Source organism: Polypterus senegalus, chromosome 5 (genome assembly GCF_016835505.1).
Source record: "Polypterus senegalus isolate Bchr_013 chromosome 5, ASM1683550v1, whole genome shotgun sequence".
Taxonomy (NCBI): domain Eukaryota; kingdom Metazoa; phylum Chordata; class Cladistia; order Polypteriformes; family Polypteridae; genus Polypterus; species Polypterus senegalus.
Window position 1 is genome coordinate 3,231,810 of NC_053158.1, and position 12,491 is coordinate 3,244,300.

Consider the following 12,491-nt stretch of genomic DNA (forward strand, 5'->3'; position numbering starts at 1 on the left):
AGCTGTCCACTCAGCCAAATTACACAATGGGAGGGAGAAGAGGGGTTACCACAAACCCAGTGGTTACTCTGGCTAAGCTCCAAAGAACCTTTGTAGAGGTGGGACGACCATCATGCAACACTCCACTGATCTTGGCTTTATGACAAATTGGCCAGGAGGAAAGTCTCTCCCCGGTAAAAAATTACGAGGGACGTTCAAAACATTTCTGCATTTTATTTTTAGCTCTATTAAGAATTTCAAAAACAAACTCCATCACTTTTCTACATTGTCACCTTCCTTTTTTCCCCAGTGTTGCACCAAATTTTGAATGCCCAATTACTACTCCTCTCACCTTCACCGTTTCCCACGAAACTATAAAAGTGTGGAAACTTTGTGAACATCCCTCGTACATGGAATTCCACTTGAAGATTGCAAAAAGGCACCCAAAGGACAACAACAACATTTATTTCTATAGCACATTTTCATACAAAAAGTAGCTCAAAGTGCTTTACATAATGAAGAATAGAAAAATAAAAGACACAGTAAGAAAATAAAATAAGTCAACATTAATTAACATAGAATAAGAGTGAGGTCCAATGGCCAGGGTGGACAGAAAAAACGAAAAAAAAACTCCAGACGGCTGGAGAAAAAAATAAAATCTGCAGGGATTCCAGACCATGAGACCACCCAGTCCCCTCTGGACATTCTACCTAACATAAATGAAACAGTCCTCTTTGGATTTAGGGTTTTCACGGAAGGACTTGATGATGATGGTCACGTAGACTTCTGGCTTTGGATCCATCCATCATTTTTGGAGCATCATGATGCTTTGAGTAGGTGGTGGTGGCGCATCGATCTGTGCGGAAAGAAGATTCTCTGATCTGATGAACCCAAGATTAGCATCATGCCTGGAGGAAACCAGGCACCACACATCATCTACACAATACCATTCCTACTGAGAGGGGTGGTGGAGGCAGCATCATGCTGTGGCGTTGTTTTCACGGATCACGGACTGGGAGACTGGATGGGGTTGAGGGGAAGCTGAACGGAGCAAAGTACAGTGTCACAAACTCAACAATGAGCCACAAAAACGTTTGGGGCGGCCACCCGTATGTTATTTCCCTGCTGCAAATTTAGAAAATAATTGTACTGAAGTGTACAGGTTGGAGTCCAGAACAGAACTGATTCGAGATGGTCAAAATGGCGGTTTTAAAGGCATACAGAGAATGGTGTCAACGGGCCTGAGACCAGAAGTGACGTCATCAGTGGGGCCAGAACCAGGAGTGGTGTCAACAGGCCCGAGACCAGAACTGAGATCTAAGTGACTCGGGGAACAAAACAGCTAAATTTGGGGTCCATGGCCAGGAATCTCCCCATCAAGAACTTGAGGTCAATCCTCAAGAGGTGGGCGGACAAACAAAAACCCACCAATTCTGACAAACTCCAAGCATTGATTCTACAAGAATGGGCTGCAGCCATCAGTCAGGATTTGGCCCAGAAGTTGATTGACAGACAGCCTGCTGGGGTGAATTGCAGAGGTCTTGAAAAAGAAAGAAGGGCCAACATTGCCAATATGGACTCTTTGCATCAACTTCATGTCATTGTCAATAAAAGACTTTGAAACTTCTGAACTGCTTGTAATTCTACTTCATTCTACGAGAGAAACATCTGACAAAAAGATCTAAAAACACTGAAGCAGCAGACTTTGTGAAAACCAACACTTGCGTCATTCTCAAAACTTTTGGTCACAACTGATTGCTGTCCAAGTCCTTCTGTGATGATTCAAAGGATTTTAGATTATCTTCTAAATCCTCCTAGCTTGGTATCATCTGCTAACTCAACCAGCTTCTTACTTTTATTTCTCAGACTGTTTGTCCATTCATATTCTAATCTTGTCAGATCTAATACATGAAAAAATCTGATTACGATTCTAAAAGAATGATCTAAAAGCTACAGGTTTCAAGTCAGTAAAGATATCTCTCTATCATATAAAAAAAAAACCTGGGATGAGACGAGACTTTTTCAGAGAGACACTTTTACATCAAGCAGGACCAAGAGATTTAACTAGGCCCGGGGCCGGAAATAAAACACAAAGAGTAGAAGACAAAGTAGAACGTCATAAAGTATTCAAAAACATTGGCACGATACACATACAGAGCTGGTTAGAGATAATTGAAGTACGAAAATTTTAAATTCTCAAAGATCACATTAGCGCAAACAAACAGAAAATATGACTCGGTGAAATAACGGAACAGCGAAAAGGACATAGGTGATATGACTGAAGTATGTAGATACTGTTTGGAGACTTGTAGAACGTCTAATTCATGTTGCCATCAGGGAAAAGTTGTGTTTCTTCCCAATGAAGAGGCGAATCCGCAAGAATTAGAAGATTTGTTATTTGGTGAAAATGAAATCCTCATACGCGAGCGGCAGAGACGTGAAGTGGCAGGTGTCTACCACAGGCCGTGGGGTTGGCAAGTGAAGCAAGCGGGGGACAAAGCCCCCTAGTAGAATTAAAAATCAATCTCTGCCAGTCATTTATAAATATACACTCGTCTCCAGAGTTTCAAGTTTTAGGAGACTCCGTTTATCTGAAGTCCAAAGGCTCAGGTCTTCTAATGGCTGCCTGTTTCCTCCATTGTCCACAGTTCACATTTTGTATTTGCAGTCCAAGTTCTTATTTTATATATTGTTTAAAGCAGTGGTTCTCAACCTGGGGGGTGAAGTAACAAAAAGGGGGCCGCGAAGATGTGAAAAAAAGAAAACAAGAATCAAAAATATGAAAAAAAAACAAAACTTAAACTACATTCTGATACTAGAACAATAAATATAGAGTTAGATAAATGTCGATAAAAGTTAATTAGGTATAATAAAATATGCATCTACATTTCAAAAAAATGTTAGGGGGGACGCGATTAAAACTGTTATGAAAACTCAGGTCGCAAATACTTAAAGGTTGAGAAATGCTGGTTTAAAGGTTTTGAACTTTAAAATCTTCATTTGGCTTATTCTTATGCCAGTATGGCTGCAAACCAATCCATTTTCCATCCATCCATAAACCAACCCGCTATATCCCAACTACAGGGTCACGGGGGTCTGCTGGAGCCAATCCCAGCCAACACAGGGCACAAAGCAGGAAACAAACCCTGGGCAGGGTGCCAGCCCACCGCAGGGCACACATACACACACATCAAGCACACACAAGGGACAATTTAGGATCGCCAATGCACCTAACCTGTCGGAAGAAACCCACGCAGACACGGGGAGAACATTCAAGCTCCACACAGGGAGGACCCGGGAAGCGTAACCAGGTCTCCTTACTGCGAGGTAGCAGCGCTACCCACTGTGCCACCATGCCGCCCCCAGTCCATTTTACTTCTGATTTTTGCAGTAAAGTTAAAATGCTTTATATTCTTTATACTCACGATGCCAAACCAACATATTAGTGCAAATGTGACAACAGATTCAATCAAGGACTTACAAAACAGCGTCACTATGGTGTTGTCAACTTTAAAACTTTTGAGCTTCCTCAGAAAAAAGACACATCTGCCCCTTTCTACAAATCGGTTCTCCGTGTTAAGATCAAAGTTTAGTCTGTTAACACTGAATGTCACCAGATATTCCACCAGGACACCATTCAGTCAGTTAAGCTCAGTTTGGTGTATTATGGAGGAGCCAAGTAAATCCCGCCGGCACGCACTCACTTTCGCGAGCACGTTCGTCATTTCTGTCGCGGGTCACTTTGACTTTGGGCGCCCTGATTTCCGAGCCCAAGCAGCTGCGCTCCCGCCCTCGTAGCCCAGCGCGCTCCGTTCTCTCCAGATACATCACGCGCTCACGCGAGCTCGCGCACGGGGCCTGAGCGGCAGCAGCCACCAGTGTGGTGTGGGGGGCGGGACGACGACAAGTGCGGCGATGTTCTGCTGCTGCTGAGGAAAAGCTGCAAAGGCAGCGTCAGGCTGGGCGACGGATACGTGCAAGGTAACGCAATTATTCAGCTCGGACTTTATTCGCTTTGCATGTGCAAGCGTTTGTTTTTTGTGTGGCTAGCGCTTTGATTTGTGACCGTTGCACTGTAAGGATGCCGCGGCTGTGTGTTTGTGCGTGTCTCCGCTTCAGCGCCGTTTGTCTCGTCTTATGTCGATCTTTTTGATTGCCCTGTTTCTAGATGCCCTAACAGTTATCGGTTGTGTCATTTACACCTGAGCGGTCTGAATCGTTTCAGGTAGTAGAAATTGTAATTCGGACGCCGAATAGCTTCCTCCTGTCGGGTTGGTTTTTCGATACTGAGGTGTCATTAGGAGGGCAATAGCGCAAGATCGATATGTGGATGGAAGCACGCACGGAAAAAAATAAATATATATATATATATATATTTTTTTTAAAGAGCAAGCTTTATCATGGAGCGCACTTTATCATGGAAACCATTTATGTAATCACAGTCGTTTTATTTTCGAAATGACCTGCTGTCCCCTTTTTCTAACTCTGTCATTAGTCTTTCATCCGCAGTACTCCGATCGATGTATTGTGTTGATCAAGTAAGCTTTGCTTTGAGCAATTCTGCGTTTCTAAATCGATCACGGGAATAAAAAACAAAACAAAAAGGACAATCTTTTTCCTTGTCCCCGTGACACATCCTCCGAAACGAAACGGCGAGTCACCTCGTTTAAGATGTGCTTACTGGCAGCTCGGCAGACTCTTTGCAGACAAGACGGAAGATGGTGGCCTAGAGGACAGGGGTCTGCACTTTAACCCAAAGTGTGCCCTGCTCCATCCTGACCTTCGATTCACTGTGTGGACCTGATGTAGTCATTGGCTCTGTCTTTGCTCCAGCTGATAAGGTTTTGTGCTTTTTTCACACCTCACAATAAAAACATGCAGAATTAGATGGTCACACACTTCAGTGAATTCACTTCTAAAAAAGGATATTTAAGCTATAAACTCACTGAGTGAATGATTAGGAGCACCTGTGCACCTGCTTATTTATGCAATTATCCAATCAGCCAATCATGAAGCAGCAGAGCAAAGCATACAATGCTGCAGAAACAGGTCAGGAGCTTCAGTTAATGTCTACATCAAACTCCAGAATAGGGGAAAAAAGGTGATCTGCATGATTGTTGGTGCCTTAGGATCTCCCTGGATTTTCACGCACAACAGTCTCTAGAGTTTCCTCTGAATGGTGGCAAAAAACATCCAGTGAGTGTCAGTTTTGCACATGGACAAGAGGGGTCAGAGAAGAATGGTACGAGCTAATGGAAAGATTTGGCAACCCAGATGACTACTCTGTTCAACTGTGGTGAGCGGACAGAATGACAAGTCGGACCTTGAGGTGGATGGGCTAGAACAGGAAAAGAACATGTCAAGGTCCACTCCTGTCAGCCAAGAACAGAAACCACTCAGGCTGTAGAGGGCACAGGCTCACCCTAACTAGACAGTCGAAGACTGGAAAAACATACCCTGGTCTGATGAATCTCAACAACTGCTGAAGCACACCAAGAGCGTGGCTCCATGCAACCAACCTGCCTTGTGCCAATAGTCCAGGCTGGTGGTAGTGCTGGCATGATGACCTGTGAGGAATGTCTTCTTGGCACACTTTGCGCCCCTTGATAGCAATGAATCACCGCTTGAATGTCAAAGCCTATTTGAATATTGTTGCTGACCATCTGCATCCCTTAATGGCCACAGTCTTCTAATGGCTGCTTCCAGCATGATAATACACCACGTCACAAAGGAAACTGGTTTAATGAACATGACAATGAGTCCCATGTTCTTTAGTGGTCTTCTGAATCCAGCAGGACACCTTTGGGATATGGTGGAATGGGAGATGAATGTGTGGCTGGCAAATCTGCAAAAGTTGTGTGACGCCATCATGTCAACCTGAACTAGAATCTTGAAGGAACGTGTCCAACATCTTGTGGAATCCATGCTATGAAGAACTGAGGCTGTTTTCAGAGCCAAAGGAGGTTCTGCCCAGTATTGGGTGTAAAGAGGAGTGGTGGCTCTCAGGCTAATGATCTGTGCTGGAATCTGGAAGGTTGTCGTTACTGCTAGAAGGGATCCCACTCCGCTGGGCCCTTGAGCAAGACCCTTAACCTAAAAAAAAAAGATCCAGGAATTCTGAACATTGGCTTACCTTGTGTTCTGACCCCTAAAGGTCATGCAAAAATACAAAATCCCATTAGGGATTAATCCTCTTCTTCATCTTCTTCTTTCGGCTGCAGAGTTAAAGATGCTAAGATTTGCATTGGGTGTAATGAGGATGGACAGGATGAGAAATGAGGACATTAGAGGGTCAACTCAAGTTGGACGGGTGGGAGACAAAGTCAGAGAGGCGAGATGGCATTGGTTTGGACATGTGCAGAGGAGAGATGCTGGGTATATTGGGAGAAGGGTGCAAAGGATAGAGCTGCCAGGGAAGAGGAGAAGAGGAAGGCCTAAGTGAAGGTTTATGGATGTGGTGAGAGAGGAAATGCAGGTGATGGGGGTGACAGATCAAGATGACGAGAACATAAAGTATATAAAAACAATCAAAAAAACAACACCAAAGTGTTGGGGCACCACCCTAAAAATAAGGCAACAATTAAAAAACACGCAACAAGTTGCAGATAGACGGGAGCTCAGAATCAAACTCAAAATGGCTGACCTTCCTGTCACATGCTTTCCAGGCAGGAAGCGGTGGGTCCAGAAGTGCAGATAATGGAAGTGAAGTCAAGTGGTGGAACAGCTGTCAGTCTTCTGTTCTGAAGGGGGATTAGGAAAGAAGTCATTAGGACACAGCGCCAACCCCTGGAGCGGCGGGTACTTAACGTCACCAGAGCCCTTAGGCTGCCACCCATGTGCACTCTTTGCATGAGACAATGGGATAGATAACGTTACTAATCATTTGCTCAGTGAGTGGAGAAAACCTTTTTAGCATTCAGTCCTCTTTTTTTATATTAAAATTCAAATCACTGATATCGCATATTTTTAAATTTAATATCAATATGCCAGAATTTTAAGAAAAAGTGGGTAACACTTTACATTTAGTGTCCATAATTACTACTACTACTACTAATAACTACTGCGTAATTACCGGTATAAGTACAGTGTAACTATGAGTTATTACTCTGTACTTACTGTGTAATACAAAGTAACGTTATAGTTAATTACTCAGTTGTCATTGTTATTCCACAGTGTATATAATTACAATGTAACAATTTATCACTGATCCAAAAACAAGTGTACTTATATAGTTACATTGTTATTTGTACTTTCAAAATGTAATAAACACATTAGGGCATGTAACTACAACTATGTGACAGACGTTTCATGGTCTGGGCAACTGTAATGGAGAATTACAGTGATTATGATACTTCAAGATCTTTTTTAAATGGTGAAAACATCTTTGCAAAATGGTTACCACTTTTTCCCAAAATCTAGAGGGGCACCTCCTTGACATGTTTTGCTTAAACAAACATTTGTCACATTCTTGTAGTTGTCTTACACTATTTATTGTTGAATTTTTTGGGCTATTATTATACCCATCCCTAACATAATACTGCCCAACTTGCATGATTCAATCAATTTACACAGGGCTGCAGATCCATTCCAAGCATCACCGGACACAAGGCAGGAAACAGCCCAGGATGGGGAGCCAACCCATGGCAAGGCCCACTGACAAACATACCAGCAGTCACATTGTCACACATGTGGCCACTTAACCCAACCTACATGTTCATGGGATGTGGCAGTAAAACCCATGAAGAAGACATAGGGAGACATGAGTGGGATGTACAAATTTTACACACATATCTCCAGACAGGATTCCATCTCAGGATAATGGAGGCAAAACCGTTAACCATTTTGCAAATGTGTTTTCAACATTTAGATAAATAGATAGATAGGAAAGGTGCTATATAATGATAGATAGATAGATAGATAGATAGATAGATAGATAGATAGATAGATAGATAGATAGATAGATAGATAGATAGATAGAAAGGCACTTTATTAATCCCAAGGGGAAATTCACAATTTATATTTAAAACAGATCTTGAAATATCATCAAAAACCTATGCAGTTATCACTGCAATTCTCCATTATTATTGCCCAGACCATGGAACGTCTGTCACATAGTTGTAGTTACATACCGTAATGTGTTTATTACATTTTGAAAGTACAGATACATCATAAATATGTAGGTACACTTGTTTTTGGATCAGTGATAAATTGTTACATTGTAATTATATACACTGTGGAATAACAATGACAACTGAGTAATTAACTATAGCGTTAGGAGTAATAACTCGTAGTTACACCGTACTTATACAGGTAATTACATAGTAGTTACAGTGAAATTATTCAGATTTGATGTCAGTTTTTTGAATTTTGATGTTGAGCACAACTTTTCCAGCTAAAATGTTAGATACTCACTTCAATGAATTGTGGGAAAGGATCATTTACTTGCTCCCTCTTTTAAAGACTGGGAGCGCGCGTCCCAGTATGCACTGAGTTTGTCGTTTAAGTTGATTTCACAGTTCAGAAAATTGATGTTGTTTTTTAACAAATTGATATTGCACTTTTAAAATTCCGTATCTCCTTTTAGTGAGAAGTCAAGCAAAACAACCCCTTTTATTGGCTAACTAGAAAGATTACAATATGCGGGCTGTTGATAGAACTCAGGTCCCTTCTTCAGGCAGGATGTAATACAGAAGGGGACTGAGTGGTGGCCAGTTTATTAGGTGGCATCTCCATTTTTAAAAGTTAATGGGTGCACGCATGGGCACCAAGGGCTGTTGTTTATGTGATTTTAGCTGCGCTCAGTCTAGAAAGTCTGCATTATGGACACCGAGGGGTGCTGTTTTAGTAACTAAGGGGCCTCATGCTGTGGACACAAAGGGGTACCCCAAATCCCCCAGACCTCGAGGCCTAATAATACTGACTGAGCGCTATGGATGCAGATATGAAAGATTTACATCAGTATTTCACCAATTCTGTATTTTGTTAAAAAAAAAAATCACCACTTAGGTTCCTGTGATTGGTCTCTTGGTTTATCTGAACATTGCTCATTTTTTGGTGTTGACATTTAATACTGTGTCTATAAAATGTATTCACCCACCCCTTGGAGGTTTATTAAATAATAACATTGAAGCTGTGGATTTAATTTGCCCTTTTTAGCCATTGATTAACAGAAGAACACTCTTTAATTAAAGTCAGATCTCTGCATAGTGGTCTCAAATTTTCATCCTCTTCAAGTTGGTATCTAGTGGGTGGTAGCCATGACCACTAAGCCGCAAATTACAGACATAACTGACACACGCAAACAGAGTTATGGGTTCAATTATAATGGATTTTATTCCTCCAAGTCCTTTATATCTCTATATATTGTGGCGGACGGCTGGGGATCCTGCCTAGTTGGGACGCCTGGAAGGAGGAAGGACCAGGAGATGGACAATACCTCCACCAGGCCATGAGAGGGCAGCCGCCCTGGTCTGCATAGGGGCCACGGGATCAGAGCTTAGAAGCTCAACCCTGTTGGAGCCCATGGCCACTGCCAGGGGATGCCCGGAGGATGATTATAGAGCCTTGGACTGCAGCATTTCCGCCACACCCGGAAGTGCTGCCAGAAGAGATTCCAGGCATACCTGCAGTGTTTCCGGGTGCTCATGCGTCACTTCAACCACACCAGGAAGTGCCGCCGGAAGATTGTCACGCAGCACCTGAAACACATCCGGGGCATTATAACAGGGGCCGCCTCACTCCATTAGTCGAGCTGGAGTTGGGTGGAAGAAGACGGAGCTTGTGAGTGGAGGAGTGAGGGCGGCAGAGGAGAAGGAAAAGAGGAGAAACAAGGGAATTGTGAGCTAATTATAGCTGTTTAGAGCATTGTGTGGTGCTGTAAGAAAAGAAGAATATTAAACGTGTGTGTTTTGGACATCTGGTGTCGCGTCTGTCTGTGTTAAAGGGCTGAACTTCCCTAACTTGAACTACTTAACCGATTTAGATCGGGTTTTTTTCTAGAATTTTCTTGAACATTCCGGTTAATTTTGCGACCTCTTTCATCGTGCTAAGTATCATAATTCGCTTGCTGTACCGATTTATTTGAGAGAGACGCAGCAAGGCCCTCCTCACTCATGCGCCAGCCTCGGGGAGTATCTTACCTCCGCTTAGCTAGTGAATGAGAGAACAACTTCAAATATTTAGATCGGCCTTTTTCCTATAATTCTATAACTTTCCAGTTGATGTTTGCGACTTCTAATAATAATAATAATAGGTGACATTTATTGAGCGCCTTTCACAAACCCAAGGTCGCTTTACATACAGAGTAAAAAAAAAGAAAAAAATGACACAGATGACAAAAGTTTGTAGAAGAGGACATTTTTCAGTTGAGATTTAAAAATGCAGAAAGAGGAGCAAACTCGGAGAGACTGAGGAAGAGAGTTCCAGAGTTGAGGTGCTATAGCACTGAAGGACCTGCCTGCCCTCCCAAAGTGGAGAGTCTGGTGGTGGGACTGGTAGGATTTGACTGCTCGAGGACCTGAGAGCTGAGTGAGGTAGAGGAGGGCAAAGGTTATGGAGGGCTTTGAAGGTGAGAAGCAGAATCATGAATTTAATCCTTGATGGAACCGGTGACCAGTGAAGCTGGGAGAGAACAGGGGAGATGTGAGCAAAACGCTTTGTGTGGCTGAGGAGCTCTGAATATACTGGAGCTTCTCTATAGATATTGCAGGGAGGCCAAATGAAGAGGGAAAAAATGAACCAGAGTTTGAGCATCAGACAAGGACTGAAATGGACGGAGGCGGGCAACGTTACGGAGATGATCGAATGAAACCTTGGAAAGAAGACCTAATGTGTAACTCAAAGTGAGTGAAGAATCAAACAAAACACTGAGATTTCTGACAACAGGAGCAGGTTTGACAAGTGGACCATCAACAGAAATAGAGAAATTGAATGCCATAGTAAGTTGGACCTACCAGTAACACTTCAGTTTTATTGGCATTGAGTTTGAGAAAGTGATTTTCCATCCATAGCTTAAGATCAGTGGTGCATTCCGTGAGTGTGCTGAGTCTGTAGGGGAGTCTGTACTGAGATATAACTGTATATGGTCTGCATAACAGTGGAAGTTAAGGCCATGTCTGCGAATAATCTGACCCATTGCAAGGATATAAAGTAGAAAAAGTAACGGCCTAAGGACTGAACCCTGAGGGACACCATGCGACACCAGGTGAGGTGGAGGATTTCTATCGGCCGAGTGTGACAAACTGTTGCCTATTAGAAAAATTAAATGTGAGCCATTGAAGGGCTAAGCCAGAGATGTCTACAGCAGAGAGACGGGACAGGAGGACTTCGCTCATCGCGGTAAGAATCATAGTTCACTTGCAGGAGTGATGTATTCGCGGTAATCCGAGACAGAGACTGCGGGTGGAGGAGAGGGAGAAGCGTGACGTCAGGAGTCGGGAGTCATTCTACCTCTGCACTTTGGAGTGTAACTTGCCTCCGCTTAGCTGCTGATACCCTTTTATTTATTAATTTTTTTAAAGTCTGTCCCGTTTCACTAATATGGGGTGAGAGTTGCAGGGGACGGCTAGTATGATATAATACGTATTAGGACGATGAATCCTTCCGTTCTTCTCCTCATCCTCTCACAAGTGTTGTCCTCTGCCTCCTGACTCCAAGCTTTGAACCTAACTGTTCAGGTTCTTCTTTGTCAGCTCTGCCATATTCCTCCTCTTCTTCCTTCTCCTTCTTCTTCTTCACGTCATAGACATTGTGAGTGGAGAGGCCTTTTCAAGTCCAGCCACAAATTCTCCATTAGACTGAGATCTGGACTCTTGACTCGGCCGCTACAAGACGTTCACATTGTTGTTTTGAAGCCATTCCTGTGTTGATTTCGCTTTATACTTGAGCTGATTTTATTTTCCCAAGCAGATTTCTTGCAGATTGTTGTAGTGTGAAATGTTTTATATTCAGTTGTGCTTGAAAGTTTGTGAACCCTTCAGAATTTTCTATATTTCTGCATAAATATGACCTAAAACATCAGCAGATTTTCACTCAAGTCCTAAAAGTAGATAAAGAGAAACCAGTTAAACAAATGAGACAAAAATATTATACTTGGTCATTTATTTATTGAGGAAAATGATCGAATATTACATATTTGTGAGTGGCAAAAGTATGTGAACCTCACGGATGATCAGTTAGTTTGAAGGTGAAATTCGAGTCAATGGGATGCCAATCAGGTGTGAGTGGGCACCCTGTGTTATTTAAAGAACAGGATCTATCAAAGTCTGCTCTTCACAACACATGTTTGTGGAAGTGTATCATGGCACCAACAAAGGAGATTTCTGAGGACCTCACAAAAAGAGTTGTTGATGCTCATCAGGCTGGAAAAGGTTACCAAACCATCTCTAAAGAGTTTGGACTCCACCAATCCACAGTCAGACAGATTGTGTACAAATGGAGGAAATTCAAGACCATTGTTACCCTCCCCAGGAGTGGTCGACCAACAAAGATCACTCCAAGAGCAAGGCACACGT

General features: G+C 42.7%; 1 protein-coding gene across 1 annotated transcript in view; it reads left to right on the forward strand.

The window, feature by feature from the left end:
- Positions 1 to 3,853: 3,853 nt before the first annotated feature.
- LOC120530111 (metalloreductase STEAP2-like) overlaps positions 3,854 to 12,491 on the forward strand; it is a 49,275-nt gene continuing 40,637 nt past the window's right edge. The window contains exon 1 of the mRNA XM_039754287.1: positions 3,854 to 3,960. The gene's annotated coding sequence lies outside the window, so the exon portion shown is untranslated. The remainder of the gene's footprint in view (positions 3,961 to 12,491) is intronic.